General features: G+C 41.5%; 2 long non-coding RNA genes across 4 annotated transcripts; one reads left to right on the forward strand and one right to left on the reverse strand.

Moving 5' to 3' along the window:
• The first annotated feature begins 4,536 nt into the window (after positions 1-4,536).
• Positions 4,537-11,208, forward strand: LOC117675164 (uncharacterized). The gene is made up of 2 exons (XR_004594151.3): positions 4,537-4,817; positions 10,930-11,208. It is a non-coding gene; the product is annotated as an uncharacterized LOC117675164 (long non-coding RNA).
• A 1,646-nt stretch (positions 11,209-12,854) lies between these two features.
• LOC117675162 (uncharacterized) lies at positions 12,855-15,536 on the reverse strand. 3 transcript variants are annotated; one of them, XR_015728295.1, is made up of 5 exons: positions 15,441-15,536; positions 15,178-15,293; positions 14,498-14,675; positions 14,204-14,268; positions 12,855-13,061 (listed from the first exon to the last, which is right to left on the reverse strand). It is a non-coding gene; the product is annotated as an uncharacterized LOC117675162 (long non-coding RNA). The 3 variants fall into 3 exon arrangements; XR_004594145.3 differs by having other exon boundaries at positions 14,498-14,554; positions 15,124-15,293; positions 15,441-15,534; XR_004594148.3 differs by having other exon boundaries at positions 14,498-14,554; positions 15,124-15,293; positions 15,462-15,523.
• Positions 15,537-15,562: the final 26 nt, after the last annotated feature.

The following is a 15,562-nucleotide window of genomic DNA, read 5'->3' on the forward strand; positions in this document are numbered from 1 at the left end:
ATTTCAGCATTAGAAATGAAACCTACTGTTCTGCCCCAGCTACAGACCCCAAAGAACACAGCACACACAAAGTTTGTACAAAACTTAATTTACTAAAATAACTCAGTCTTTTTCAAAACAAAGGCTGTTAATAAACTTTCTTAACAGCCTACACGAAACCAAAGATAAAGTAATCACAATCTTACTAAGGTTGGCAGAAAGCCCAGAAGCAATTTGCAGAGAATCCAGACGCGAAGTAGAGTGAACTAAAGTTGTTCCCTACAAATTGCTTCAGTCGGCGTTCCTCCTTAAATAGGCTAAGGGAATGGCCAATTAGCCCCAAGCATTACTCTTGAGGAAATCTCCTCCTGAGGAGCCACTCCTGCCTTTTGGCAGCTCTGCACACCCGTGCATCGAGAAGAGGCTCCTCCTCTCCGTCCTCTTCACTTAAAGGAGCTTTTGGAGGTTCTGAAGGCCCTGGCTGAATCCCTGCCTCTGGCACCACATCTTCTCCAGCCCCCTCACTGTCTGACTTGAGTGCCAACTGCACAGGTTGCTGGTGCAGCACCACACCAGTCTCATCGCTGTCAGAATCAGCTACAATCCGCATAGGCCGCTGACGGGCCACAACACCTGGTGAAAAAAATGGCAAGACACCTTTGGCATGGGGCAAGAAGTGGAAGACCTAAGGAAGATAACATAAGTGATCCTTTCATGGAGGAAGTACTTCTTATACATGCATTGCAGATCTTTCCCCCAGTATTTCCTCCTATATAGATAATCCTCGATTTACGACCACAATTGAGCCCAAAATTTATGTTGCTAAGTGAGACAGTTGTTCAGTGACTTTTGCCCCATTTCACGACCTTTCTTGAGACAGTTATTAAGTGAATCACTGCAGTTGTTAAGTCAATCTGGCTTCCCCATTGACTTTGCTGGTCAATGGGGAAGGTTGCAGAAGGTAATCCCATGACCCCTAGATACTGCAACCATCATAAATATCAGTCAGTTGCCAAGCATTTGAATTTTGATCATTTGACCGTGGGGATTCTACAGCAGTCATAACTGTGGAAAAGGATCATAAGTCACTTTTTTCAGTGTAGCTGTAACTTCGAACAGTCACTAAACGAACTGTTGTAAGTAGAGAACTACCTGTACTGCAGATGAGCTGGAACTTAATTGGTTTAGCTCAGTGGTGAAATGTAACATTTGTTACTACCAGTTCTGTGGGCGTGGCTTGGTGTGTGTGTGTGTAATATGACTGAATGGGCATGGCCAACTTTTTTTTTTTTTTTTTTACTTTTAAAACCATTTTTTGTACAACCTCTTCGGCTGAAGAGGTTGTAAAAAAATGCTTTTAAAAGCCTCTGACGATCCCAGCTGACTTGCCTGATCGGCAGAGGCTTTCTTTCTTTTTTTTAAAAGCTTCTGATGATCCCAGCTGAGCCGCGCAATCATCAGAGGCTTTTTCTTTTTACTTTTAAAAGCATTTTTTCGGCCAAAGAGGTTGTAGAAAAAAATGCTTTTAAAAATAATAAAAAAGCCTCTGATGATTGCGTGGCTCAGCTGGGCAATTGGGGGGGGTGGGGCAGGGATTTTTGCTACCGGTTTTCCGAACCACCCGCCTCCATCGCTACCGGATCTGGTGATCCGGTCTGAACCGGGAGCATTTCACCCCTGGTTTAGCTGCAGAAGACTCCCCATGACTCTGTGAAGACATGGACAAGGAGTTTCTCCTGGGATGATACAAATGCAGATCTGGAAGGGCTAATAGACCTGCCAAAAACCAAGAAATATTTAAATTAGGATTCCTTATATATGTCTGTTCTAGTTTACATGACTCTCTGGTTTGATGTATTCTGCTTTTTATATTTATTAGTTCAATTTATTAGTTCAATTTATATGCCGCCTTCCTCCGAAGACTCAGGGCGGCTTACAATGCACTTATAGCAATAGCCTTCATTCTTTTGTATATACCTGCTTATTAGGGCTTTTGGCCACCCATAAGCGGTGTTTCTACAAAGTCAGCTTATTGCCCCCACAATCCGGGTCCTCAATTTACCTACCTTGGAAGGATGAAAGGCTGAGTCAACCTTGAGGCTGATGAGATTTGAACTCGCATTAATTGCAGGCAGCTGGCAGCTAAGTGCTACATAACAGCACTTAGTCCGCTGCATCACCAAGGCTCTTATGGTCTATATGCGCAAAAAAGGGAGGTATAGAACATAAAAATAAATAAAAATCAAGTCCATTCAGCAGTCAGATAAGTCTGTGAGAAAGATACTGGCTTTCACAGTGAATATCATCTCTCATCCTGAAGCCACGCTATTTTAATAATTTTCATGTGTCATGTAGAATTGAAGAGGAAATTTGCTTGATTCCTCCAGCAGTTTCAATCCCTCTGTTTATGTTTCTTTTCATCTGTGTCATTACCAGTATTTTCCCTGCTCCCAATGTTTCACTTCACCCAATTGACTATTGATGAGGCTTTTTTTGGGGTGAGGATGTGCGTGTGATTATTCAACAGCTGCTTCCTACCACCTGCCCCTCATGGAAATTGTACATCTCTTTTGAAACTGGTAATGGCTGCTACTTGTAAAATCAAGCCTTGCAATCATCCTTCAGTCCTGATGTAAAGGAAACTGCAGATTTACACAAGTTTTGTTCTTGGTCATCATGCTTTGGGGGAACGTAGGGAGGTTTTCTTTTTTTTTAAACGTTCTGAGTGGCAGACAACCTTCAAAGATCTTCTTCCATGCCTCCCACCCCTGTGATTTTGTTACCACTCCGTCTGGCTGGTATTCTGTGCACATATCCATGACAGTATTGATCTGTTGTGCAGGCATAGATTTCAGGCTTTCAAAGCTGTGAAAGACTCAGAGCTCTTAGGAGGAAGAGAGAAAGGGGCTGTTATTGATTCCATTGGATGGAAGGTCATAAGAAGAGATGCAGAAGTAATTGCAGGGAGGTATCGGGCATGTCTGTGTTTTGAAGTTATTGGTCCTACATTTTCCAGATCTTGGAATTTGACCTGAATGTTTGAGGCCAAAAGAAGCAATTCACAGGATTGGACCAAGTAACCAATCCTTCCAATGTCAGCAAGTTCCATATAACTGAGAGCCCCCCTCTACTACCATCAGGCCTCACTAATCTTGGCCCCCAATTATATTAGATTACTAAAAATCGCTCCTAGATTTTTTGCTCCTAGTTTGCTCCTAGACCACAGGTATCAATTTAATGGCCTGCGGGCTGGATACCTCACATGCTGGCCATGCCCATGCCCGGTTTAGTGAAGGGTAAAAAAGTTGCGATACATCATGTGACACTGCATTGATGACATGAGTTTGACACCCCTGTCCTAGACTCTTCCTCTAATTTAAAACCTGAGCCTCAGGAGCCTACTGGAGAGTGTCTGAGGAGAACTTCTTCAAGAAGGAAGCGTGGCCCTGAGCAGAGAAAACCTGGGCATTTTCACCACTGCTAGCCCTTTAGGCAATCACTGAGGGCCCCGATATTCAGCCATCATTGGTAATGCCTTCATCTGTGACCAGTTTTTCGTTTTGTTTTTGGGAATCAATGAATATTGACATAAATTAACAAGCATTTTGGTGTGTTTTTTTTCATTTTCTAAAAACAGAACAAAGCAATTAACAGAGAAGAGAAAACAAGATGGATGTTTTCTACGTTAAGACACATTACTACAGATCTGTTCTTTCAGATTCCAACATGATAGACTAAACCACATTTTAGCAAGCCAGGTTGTTTTTCCTCAGCCCTTGTCCCACATGGTTACAAAGTTTGCTTGTGTTTGCAATGCTCTCATCTGGTTTTTATAGCAAAGCTATCAGTGTGTGATGCAAGAAGAGGTTTTATTTATTTATACTTATTTATCATCCTACTTGTTGCAGAATCTGATGCTGATAAGGATTGAGAGGGAAAGGTCACACAGCTGGCGTCCATGCTTAAGGAAGGACTACAACCTGAACCTCATTTTAAATCCGTCACCTTAACTTCCATACCACACTGACTCTCATTTTTAACAGGCTGAATGAACACTCGGACAACAGGAATTGAATGCATGGTTTGTATTATGAGTGGAACCATTAGTGAATCCATTGGATTACTAAACTTTACAGGATAAAAGCAAGGAGTCTGCATCCTTCCATATCTACTTAGCTATGTTTTCCAACTCCATTTTCTTTTGGTTCAGACATTTTAAACATGTTGCTACTGTTAGATTGTGTGAGGCAATGAAGAGGCAGGAGGACAGACAGTAACTTTAGCTCTTTATTTAAGTAAGTGACTTCTGCTCAGGCTGAGCCGGCACTCCCTTTTAAAGGGAGCAGTCCCACCGATTCAGCCACTGATAAGGCTTTACATTTCCCTCTGTTTGAATCCACCAATCAGTGGCGGGCCCTGTTTGAATCCACCAATCAGTGGTGGGCATGCAACTGTCCAGCTAAACCCGGACCTGAGTGAAGACTACATCCCTGGCTTCACTTGCTACTTACATATGTAACAGCTACTTGTACCTCTCCTTCAAGCATGTCTGCTCAAACCCCAAGATGACTTTTTCCTTGTATCTTGGGCAAGACTAAATAGGATGAGCCTTTTATCCAAACAACATGGTTGTTTGTGATGGGCCAACTACCCTTTCTTCTTATTACGCAGACCTAATATTCTAAGTGAAATGTTGTTTTCTGAAGGAGCTGAAAGTCTTGGATGTTGCACATTGTTGAAGCTGTGTTATTGGGAATAACTTATCTACTCTTAGTGTGCACTGAAAAGAACGTGCAGGGTTTAAATGCATAAAGAAGCACAGCCAGCTTGTTTTCAGGGTACGTTTTTGGAAACAGGTTTTTCCCCCCCTGCCAGTTCCCATAGTTTCCACTTCTAAATTTGTTGATACCATCTGGCACAGATTTCAATCATGTCCTCAATGCAGCCAATAGAAAGGATAAGATTTGAAAACTCATGATCCAAAGTCTCTTCAAACCTCGAACCAGGCTTACAACCAGAAATGCATTGTCAATGGAGTTTGAGTCACTCAATGGCAGTGAGGCAATTTCATAGGTAAAAATTCATGGCTTTATCCAGAACAAAAAAAACAGCAGCTATTTTTATCTAATGGGAAATAGCACACTGGCCCATAAGGTTTCAGAGAAAGAGATCTAAAGTGTGATTTGTTCTTTTTTTGTTTGTTCGTTTGTTAGTCAGCTAACTAAGGTATGTAGGAAGCACATCACAATAGTAATGGGGGATTTTAACTATCCTGACATCAACTGGGAGACAAACTCTGCACCAAGTGGAAGATCCAACAGGTTCCTAACAAACCTAGCAGACAACTTTGTTTCCCAAAAAGTAGAGAAGGGAACAAGGTGATCAGCCATATTGGACTTAATTCTCACTAACAGAGATGAAATGATAGAAGGCTTTGAAGCTACAGGAACCTTGGGGACAAGTGATCACGTAATATTGGAATTGAACATTATGTAAACACAAGTAGTAGAATAAAGTCAAACTAGAGTCTTGTACTTTAAGAGAGCTAATTTCAATAAATTTAGAGAGAGCTTGGGAAGGATTGCATGGATGAGAATCCTCAAGGGGAAACAACTTAAGAAGCTCAATGGAACTGCATCTACATGGAGGGAAGTATGCAGTGGAGTACCCCAGGGCTCTGTTTTAGGCCCAGTACTCTTCAACATCTTCATCAATGACTTGGACAAGGGGATAAATGGGGAACTCATCAAATTTGCAGATGACACCCAGCTGGCAGGAATAGCCAACACTCCAGAAGATAGGCTCAAGGTACAGAAGGATCTTGACAGACTTGAACATTGGGCGCTCTTTAACAAAATGAAATTCAATGGTGAAAAAAGTAAGGTTCTACATTTAGGCAAGGAAAACAAAAGGCACAGGTACAGTATATATGGTACCTTGCTCAATAGTAGTAACTGTGAGAGGGATCTTAGAGTCCTAGTGGACAATCATTTAGATATGAGCCAGCAGTATGCAGCAGCTGCCAAAAAAGCCAACACAGTTCTGGGCTGCATAAACAGAGGGATAGAATCAAGATCACGTGATGTGTTAATACCACTTTATAATGCCAAGGTAAGGCCACACTTGGAATAGAATAGAATAGAATTTTTTATTGGCCAAATGTGATTGGACACACAAGGAATTTGTCTTGGTGCATATGCTCTCAGTGTACATAAAAGAAAAGATACATTCATCAAGAATCATAAGATACAACACTTAATGATAGTCATAGGGTACAAATAAGCGATCAGGAAACAATATCAATATAAATCGTGAGGATAAGCAACAAAATTACAGTCATACAGTCATAAATTGAAGGAGATGGGTGATGGGAACGATGAGAAGATTAATAGTAGTACAGACTTAGTAAATAGTTTGACAGTGTTGAGGGAATTATTTGTTTAGCAAAGTGATGGAGTTTAGCAGAGTAAATACTGCATTTGGTTTTGGTCGCCATGATGTAAAAAAGATGTTGAGACTCTAGAAAGAGTGCAGAGAAAAGCAATAAAGATGATTACGGGACTGGAGGCTAAAACATATGAAGAACGATTGCAGGAACTGGGTATGTCTCATTTAATGAAAAGAAGGACTAAGGAGAGACATGATAGCTGTGTTCCAATATCTCAGGGCTGCCACAAAGAAGAGGGAGTCAAACTATTCTCCAAAGCACTTAAGGGTAGAACAAGAAGCAATGGGTGGAAATTAATCAAGGAGAAAAGCAACTTAGAACTAAGGAGAAATTTCCTGAGAGTTACTGTAGAACAATTAATAAGTGGAACAAGTTGTGAATGCTCCAACACTGATAATTTTTAAGAAGTTGGATAACCATTTGTCTGAAGTGGTGTAGGGTTTCCTGTCTAGGCAGCGGGTTGGACTAGAAGACTTCCAAGGTCCCTTCCAACTCTGTTATTCTATTCTATTTAAAGTGCCTTCTTCCTAATTATCTGATAAAAACTAATGAGAATATTCTGAATATCATCCACAGCATAATCTCTCTCATTTCTTCATTTCTGCATTACAAAAATTTATATTCTGCCTGCTTATAGATTTAGAGGTGACTACATCTCAAAAGGCCCTTGCAAGATAATATCAAAGAATTGACCATATATTTTTAGAAATAATTTCTGTAGCCCTTCTTATCTTACAGAGTTCTTTATAAGAGCCCTGGTTCTGATTTTAATCTACTCAGATTCTCGTATTGGTGGTTCTGGTAGCACACAGGATCAAAAGTCAACCTTTTGAGAAAGCAGTTTCCTACTCATTTTCTCTAGAAAGGAGCTAGTATTCCATGAGTCCTTGAATGAGGAAAGAATAGGCAGGAGATGATTAGTCTTTCCATCTTAAATAGGTAGATGTGGCTTGCCATTGCAATCAATCAAAACTTGAGACTTGGGTTTTTTTGCTACCATTTCTTTTCAGGCTGTTTTTTGGGCAAAAGAGTGGTCCGAATTGGTTAGCTAACTGGGTTTAGAAGTTTGCACAGGACCACTGAATGACCGAATTTAGTTTAACTCTATATGTATTGGGTCTGTTTAAGTTCGGTATATCCCAATAGGATTGATGGGGCCACCACATGATACTACCTCCTCCCCACTGACCCATTCCACCACATTCTACTTCACTACAAGGTGAGTAATTTGATAGATGAAGAACATAGCTTGGAAGACATCCAAGAAGTTCAACAAGCTTTAACTAAAGTGCTAAACCTAGAGAAAATCAGGAAGTAGATAAAGTTTGCAGAACTTAATAGCTCTTTCCCTTTCAATGCTATGTCCTTTCTCCATACACTGTGAGAAATTTTGTAATTGTTAGAACAATTAATCAGTGGAATGATTTGCTCCAGAACAGAGGAGGGTTTCAGCAGGTTCTGACCAGTTCTGGAGAATCGGTAGCAGAAATTCTGAGTAGTTTGGAGAACCGGTAGTAAAGATTCTGACTGGCCCCGCCCCCATCTATTCTCTGCCTCCCAAGTCCCAGCTGATCGGGAGGAAATGGGGATTTTGCAGTAACCTTCCCCTTGCCTGGGGTGGGAATGGAGATTTTACAGTATCCTTCCCCTGCCACGCCCACCAAGCCATGCTCATCTAGCCACACCCACAGAACTGGTAGTAAAAAATTTTGAAACCCACCACTGCTCCAGAAGTTGAACACAGGAGGTTTTCAAGAAGAGCTTGGACAACGATTTGTCCAGAATACAATAAAGATTTCTGCCTTGAGCAACGGGTTGCACTAGAAAACCTCCAAGGTCCCTTCCAAGTCTGTTATTCTATTATTCTGTCTGTTGTCTATTTAGTCATTGACTGCATAGTAACCCAATACTGTTTTTGCTATCCCTTTCTTAACTATGAAAGCAATGATGTTCTTTTATTGTTTTTCATGTCCTGGATAGTAAACTGTGATATCTGACTGGAAGGATCCTGTTCCACTCAATTTACTGATGCCTAATGTGTAGTTGATTCATTTAATCTTTTATTGTGTTGAGTTTTCCTATGTTTAAACTCATGCTGCTTATGTTTCCAGGGTAGTTTTGGATTTGCAGTTTTGGATTTTCTTCTCATGCATGGCAAAATGCAGCAACTAGATATTCTGAAGGGTTTAATCTAACAACATAAAAACACTATTAGTATTCTAAAAGACCCGATGTTGTTGAATGCCATTTGTCCTGAAGAAGCCCTTATCGGACTATAGTTTTACCCAAGATTATATATTATACCCTTATGATTTTCTTGGTAAAATACAGAAATGGTTTAGCATTGCCTTATCCTATGAAGTATGAAAAGATAGTAAAATGATCATCCATCACCAGCATCTTTCTAGATTGCTGCAGTACTCTCTCTCTCTCTCTCTCTCTCTCACACACACACACACACACACACACACTCACACACACACTCACACACATACCCCTCTCAGTGGTGAAATCCAAATTTTTTTACTACCGGTTCTGTGGGTGTGGCTTGATGGGCTTGGTGTGGCTTGGCGGGCATGGCAGGGAAAGGATACTGCAAAATCCCCATTCCCTCCCCACTCCTGGGGGAAGGATATTGAAAAATCTCCATTCCCACCCCGCTCTGGGGCCAGCCAGAGGTGGTATTTGCTGATTCTCTGAACTACTCAAAATTTCTGCTGCTGGTTCTCCAGAACCTGTCAGAACCTGCTGGATTTCACCCCTGCTCTCTCTCTTCTATCTGTTTACTTATTTTCTATAGCTGGGCAATTGGGATGATTTGGATAATCCTGCTGGGATTATATATTCTTACTGGTGTCCTTTGCTCCTTACTCCGACAGACAGACCCTACCACGATGAAGCAACACAGCAGGATTTGAGATGAAGTTCCCTTAAACCCATCTAAATGGGTTTAAGTCTTGAGTCTTCGGAGAAAGGCAGCATACAAGTTGAACAAATAAATAAATAAATTAGTGGTCTTCATTTCTCAAGGCAGAAAAATTTACAATTTAATTGTATATTGTGTTAAAGGAACTGTTCCTGTGAATTTCCATTTGAAGATGAAGTAGTGGGTATGTCAAAACTAGGCAGGGGGTAAGGAAAAGAAAAGAGAGAGACATGGCATAAAAGCACAGGCCGATTCAGGCATGCCACAACAAATGAGGAATTGTGTTGAGGTGGGGAATCCAGGTAATAGAGTGAATTTAGAACTGAAATATGTTCCATTCTCAACATTGGGATTCTTTGGTGCTCTTGACTGAAAATGCATTACTCAAGCTGAGCTCACTGTCTATTAGTGGTTAGATACTTCTGTGAGTTTTATCTCCATGGTAACCGAACATCTCCCTGGTAAGTACACAATAAAAAATGTGAAAGAGGTGGATGCCAAACCACAGACAGCTTTGATTGTATGGCGTATTCTTATTTGGGAAGGGTTACTTCTTATTGGAAAAGGAAAAAGAAAAATGCAAAGTTTAACAGCAACTCAAAGCAGGCCTTGGATCCATTGGGTACTAAAGAAGTGATGGTGGTGAAAGTTTTACATAACATAGTTCTCTTGATAAACATCCAGTGCAGCTGCATGGTCAACCATAATCCTTTTGAACTGGTGCAACAATTTCCCTGAAATTGTAGGTTGCTACTTTATCTAAGTAACACTGGTCCCCCTAGTCCAGTGATGGCTAACCTTTTTGCCGCTGTGTGCCAAAAGCGGGGGGAGCGCAGGGGGCCGCGTGCGCATGTGCCCACACCCATAATTCAATGCACCCCTCCCCCTGTGCATGTGGTGCATGACCCCCTGTGCTCCCCCCCCGCTTTTGGCATGTGATGGCACGGTGGTCCAGTTTTTCGCTCTCCCCAGGCTCCAGAGGCTTTTTTGGAGCCTGGGGAGGGCGAAAACAGCCTTCCCCCCCACCCCCGGAGGCCCTCCGGAGACCGGAAACTACCCATTTCCTGACTTCCGGTGGGACCGGAAGGCCAGTTTTTCACTCTCCCCAGGCTCTAGAGGCTTTCTTGGAGCCTGGGGAGGGCGAAAACGGACTTTCCCACCCCCTGGAGACCCTCTGGAGGCTGTAAACGGCCCATTTCCCATCTTCTGGTGGCTCCGGAAGGCCCGAAAATCAGCTGGCCTGCATGCACATGCGTGCTGGAGCTGAGCTAGGGCAACGCTTGCGTGCCCACAGATATAGCTCTGCGTGCCACCTGTGGCACACGTGCCATAGGTTCGCTATCCCGGCCCTAATCAATACTGTTTATTCCAATGGGAGATGCACAACCTCTTTCCTGTTAAGAGCCTCACTTGGCCTTTGAACTGTCTGCCAGAGGCCATAGTCCAAAAATTGGGTAGCCAGGACAAAAGTAAACGTTAATTTTACTTCACCTAAAATGAGATTGCATTCGTTCAATACTTTACTCCTCATGTTTTTTTTGATAACATTGTCCCTTGTCTACATTGTTCTATTTAGATAGGTGACAACTTTTGGATGGCCCCTCGAGAAATGGTTGATGTGCACAGTTGAAGGAGCTGCTCCAAGAACCCCAGGGTGACCCTTAACAGAATAACAGAGTTGGAAAGGATCTTGAAAATACCAAGGATTGAAGCTGAAGATCTGTCATATGCAAAGCCTTTGTTCTACCACTGAGTTGCAATCATTCTCAGTGGGAATATAATAAGAAGCTCTTCATACCGGCTCAGAAATGCGGCTCATTTAATACATTGTTCTTTAACTATACTGTACTAATAATGGCTTTTCATGATTTCTGATTGACCATTATTTGGAAATGCTGGAGACTAAATCTGGGATTTTCTACCTGCACAGCATGCATTTTACCATTGTAGCAGATAATAATTTACAGGGTAGGGAGGTGGGGAGAGAGTTTGGGGTCAGGATGATGCTTTTTGCATGGCAGCATGAGACCAGTTATAGTCACCATGTAATGACTGAATATGCTGGCAAGGCGTACAGGTGAGGCAAGAAGAACAACTAGACTAGTTTCAAATCTATGCAAGAGATCAAAACTGATGTCTGGAAAGAGCTGACTAGTTGTTTTGTTTTTTGTTTGCAGTCTAATCCTTGGGACAAAGAGGGTCAGTGATAATTGGTATTATTACTATTTATTACATGTATATGCTCCCCAAAGCCCAAGGAAGTATTTATATTTTATTTTATTTTATTTTATTTTATTTTATTTTATTTTATTTTATTTTATTTTATTTTATTTTGCATATGGCATATTATACATAGACTTAGCAATATAAACTAACATTTCAACTAGATTAGTAGAACCCAATAAAATATAAATGTCAAAAAGATCTACATTCAAATATTAATGTCTAACCATTGAAGCACAGCTTTGTTTATACTGTATTTTTTGGAGTATAAGACACATCTTTTTCTCTCAAAAAAGAGGGTGAAAATCTGGGTGTGTTTTATACTCCAAATGTAGCCCCGCCCAGCTTCTCAAATCGAGGTTTCAAAAAAGCATCAGAAACGAAGCTTCAGAAAAGAAGCCCCCAAACAGAGCTTCAGAAAAGAAGCCCCCAAACAGAGTTTCAGAGGCTTTTTTTCTGAAGTTCTGTTTCAGAGGCTTTCAGAGGCAGAAAAAAAAGCCAAAAAAAAAAAAAAAAAGCAAGGCACAGAGCTCACAACCAAGGAACCTGTTGCTAAAATTCACCTCTGGGAACAGCTGATTGGGGGTATTCCGGGAGACCGATCCACCCGCCAATCAGCTTTTTTCTTATTTTCCTCCCCAAAAACTAAGGTGTGTCTTATACTCAGGTGCGTCTTATACTCCGAAAAATACGGTATTTTTTTTAAAAAAACCAGATACTGGGCCAGTAAATGCCCTGAGCTTACAGCCAGTCACAATGTGATCTACAGTTTGATATGGGATCCCACAGTCACACTGAGGGGAGGATTCTATGCACCATTTATATAGAGTCCCAGCAGATGCCATATGAGACATGAATCTTCTTCAGGATTGTCCATTGCTGATGTAGTAGGTCAAAGGCTGGCACCCTTTTTTTGTGGGGTTATTTATATGTCTTCCTATACTGTAACTGGGCATTCAGTGACCCATTTGGCTTTCCATTGGGAATTGATGTTAAAGCTGTTGGCAGCTGGTTGGGGGAATATTTGGATCTTGGAGGGAACCTGATTCCAGAAGGCAGGGACTAAGACAGAGAAACTGCATTTCCAGGGTCTGGATGGATGGCCCTGTTTAATTGAAGTAACCTGGAGTGTGCCAGCCCTGTCATATAGAATTGGCCATGCAAATATTTTAGGAGATAGACAATCCTTCAAGTGGCCAAACCCTATGGCTTATAGATGGTATTGAACACCACAAATCACATCTACAAGCAAACTGACAACCAGTACATCTTGCAAAGTAGAGGTATTGTATTTATTCGATTTTTTATCTCACCTTATACAATTTTATAAGTAACTCAAGATGGTAAAAGCATACTGAGGGTGTGTTCATTATTGCCACCCTGCCATATTCTGGATCAGCTGAAGCTTCTGTATAGTCTTCAAGGGCAGCTCCATGGTGAACCAGATAAGGCCTTCCTGATTACAGTTACCATTTCCTTCTTGAGCTGTGGATCCAGGAAGAGCCTTAAAACATACCCCCATGGAACATGCTACTAGTACTAGTACTATTACTACTATTTGGCAAATGCAAAATACAATTATGAAATATACTGCTCAAAAAAATAAAGGAAACACAAGCAGAAGACATCCGAGATCTGAATGAATGAAATAGCCTTATCAAATACTTTGTTTGTTACATACAGTAGTTTATACACTGCTCAAACAACTAAAGGGAACACAAAACTACTGTATGTAACGAACAAAGTATTTAATAAGGCTATTTCATTCATTCAGATCTCAGATGTCTTCTGCTTGTGTTCCCTTTACTTTTTTGAGCAGTGTATTTAAAAACAATTTCAACCAGCCATTAAAAATCTGCTTGTGTTTTAGGACCTTGTTAAAAATTTCAACTTAATTGAGAATACTTGTCTCTCCCCCCCCAAAAGGGGAGGGTGTTTAAGAGAAGTCTTGACTTTCCAACCACTATATGAGCCTGCAAAAGTTGGATCATCAATTCTTCCTGATGACCTGGAGTGGAGGTGGGGGCAGGAGAGGAATTGTAGATAATGGGAACTTTTCTCTCATAAACTGGGCTCTAGCTGTAAGCTTTAAACGTAATTACCAGCCTGGAGTAGGAGAGAAGGTGAGAAAGGGGGAAAAGAGGGGAGGAGTAGGGGAAAGGAAGGGGAAGTAGGAAAGAGGAAGGAGAGGAGGAGGGAGAAAGTAGGAGAGGAGAGGAGGGAAGGGAAAAAAAGAAAAAGGAGAAGAAGGTTTGTTGTGAAATGAGGGAAAAGAAAGGGTAGAAGAGCAACCCCGAATGTAATTAAAATGCCTTATTTTTATGCTTTCTTTAAGAATAATATGCATTGGTATGACCAATTATGTATAAGAGAGTGTACATTTACATTATGTGTATAAGAAATAAAAATAAAAAATTTTCTGGGGAAAAAAAAGAGAAAAGTAATTACCAGCCTTCTGTATTTCACCCAGAAAAAAATGGCTTGTGAGTGCTTCTGGCTTAAGTCAGTGTAAATGTGGACACTGATTTTCTCTGAAGACCAGCCTGGTTGCTGAATTCTGTTTGATTTGACATTTAGGCATTAGTGATAAAGGCAGCATCACAAATAATGTATTGTGGCAAACATACCTGAGTGTTAGCTGTAGATGCAGATTTTTAAGCCAGGGAGAGATCCAACTGGAGTTAGGGGTGATCTTGGAAATAAAAATGATGCACTCTGATTTGCAGTAAACCATAATAGTGGCGGGGTCTTTTCCCCCTTTTAAATTGAAAACCTCTTTTTAGTTTTTTCTTTTTAATTGAAAAATTCAAATGGGTCAGGGATCCAGATGGGTGGCTAATGAAGTGTTTACAATCTCACTGTTGCTCTTAGCCATCCGTTTGGGACTCCAGTATTATCCTGACAGGCAATGTCATACATACCCATCATAGAAAATCTGTTCGTATTTCTTCCGTTCCATCAGTCAGTTCCTGGATCATCTGGAGATAGATGACAAGAACAGCAGGGACCAGTGGAGTTGAGGAGCCATTCAGCATTCAAGTGCCCTTCTATATTCAGGCTGCGTGGCCCTCCCGTTTAATCAAGAATTGTTCCTTCTCCCTTGAAGACAAAGCCCAGGAAGTACCAGGGAGCACCTTTAACTTAAACCATAAAATAGCAAAAGCTGGAATAGAACAGAACAGTTTTGAATCTTGACTTGCCTGCTTGGGGAACCCATTCCCTGTGTCACCTCAAACAAGGAAATGTCCTTGATAAGTCTGGCTGGAATTCTTGCTAATCTTGTATTGGAAATTTCTAGCTAGTATTGAACAGTGTACCGTATCAATTACATACTGGTTTTGTCTTTAAACAGAGGCCGAGAAGCATTCTGTAGGGGGAAAAAAATGTGATTTCCTGCTATAACAGATTCTTGAATTTACATAATTTATATATGGCCATACATATTTGCGGCTTCTATAGTTCCATTGATCTGGAACCAGCCTCTGCATGCATGTCCTTCCCTGCAGCAAAGACTGATGGCATCCTAATTTGGACTGCGCTTACGCACCTTACTCAGAAATGACTTCCCCTTTTGAGATGCGGTTGCATAATCCATAATCACTCTGTCAGTCAATCTTCCCTGGGTGGGCACAATCTGCATCTTTCTGCAGACAGTTTCATCAGCTGCTCCCTGAGCAATTCTTCAGGTGGATTTATCTATGTTTCAGTGCAGGGAATCTCGAAAATAAACACAGCAGACAGCCCTGTTGATTTGCTGGGCCACCACTTGTCCCCAACCGAACCACTCTCCCCTTGCCTGCCCTGATACCCATCCGCCTCCTCGCCGGGTTCCCTGCTCCTTCCTGCTCCCCCAAAAGCCCTCACCTCTTTCCACTTCCACTTTACCTCAGGACATGCCCAGCGGCCTCTGGAACCGCTCTGGAGATGCTGAAAAGAGCGTCACCGGCTCTTAGCAACGCGCCTAGCAACAAGCTAACATCTTTTCC

Source organism: Pantherophis guttatus, chromosome 1, assembly GCF_059756535.1.
Source record: "Pantherophis guttatus breed Tessera chromosome 1, ASM5975653v1, whole genome shotgun sequence".
Taxonomy (NCBI): Eukaryota; Metazoa; Chordata; class Lepidosauria; order Squamata; family Colubridae; genus Pantherophis; species Pantherophis guttatus.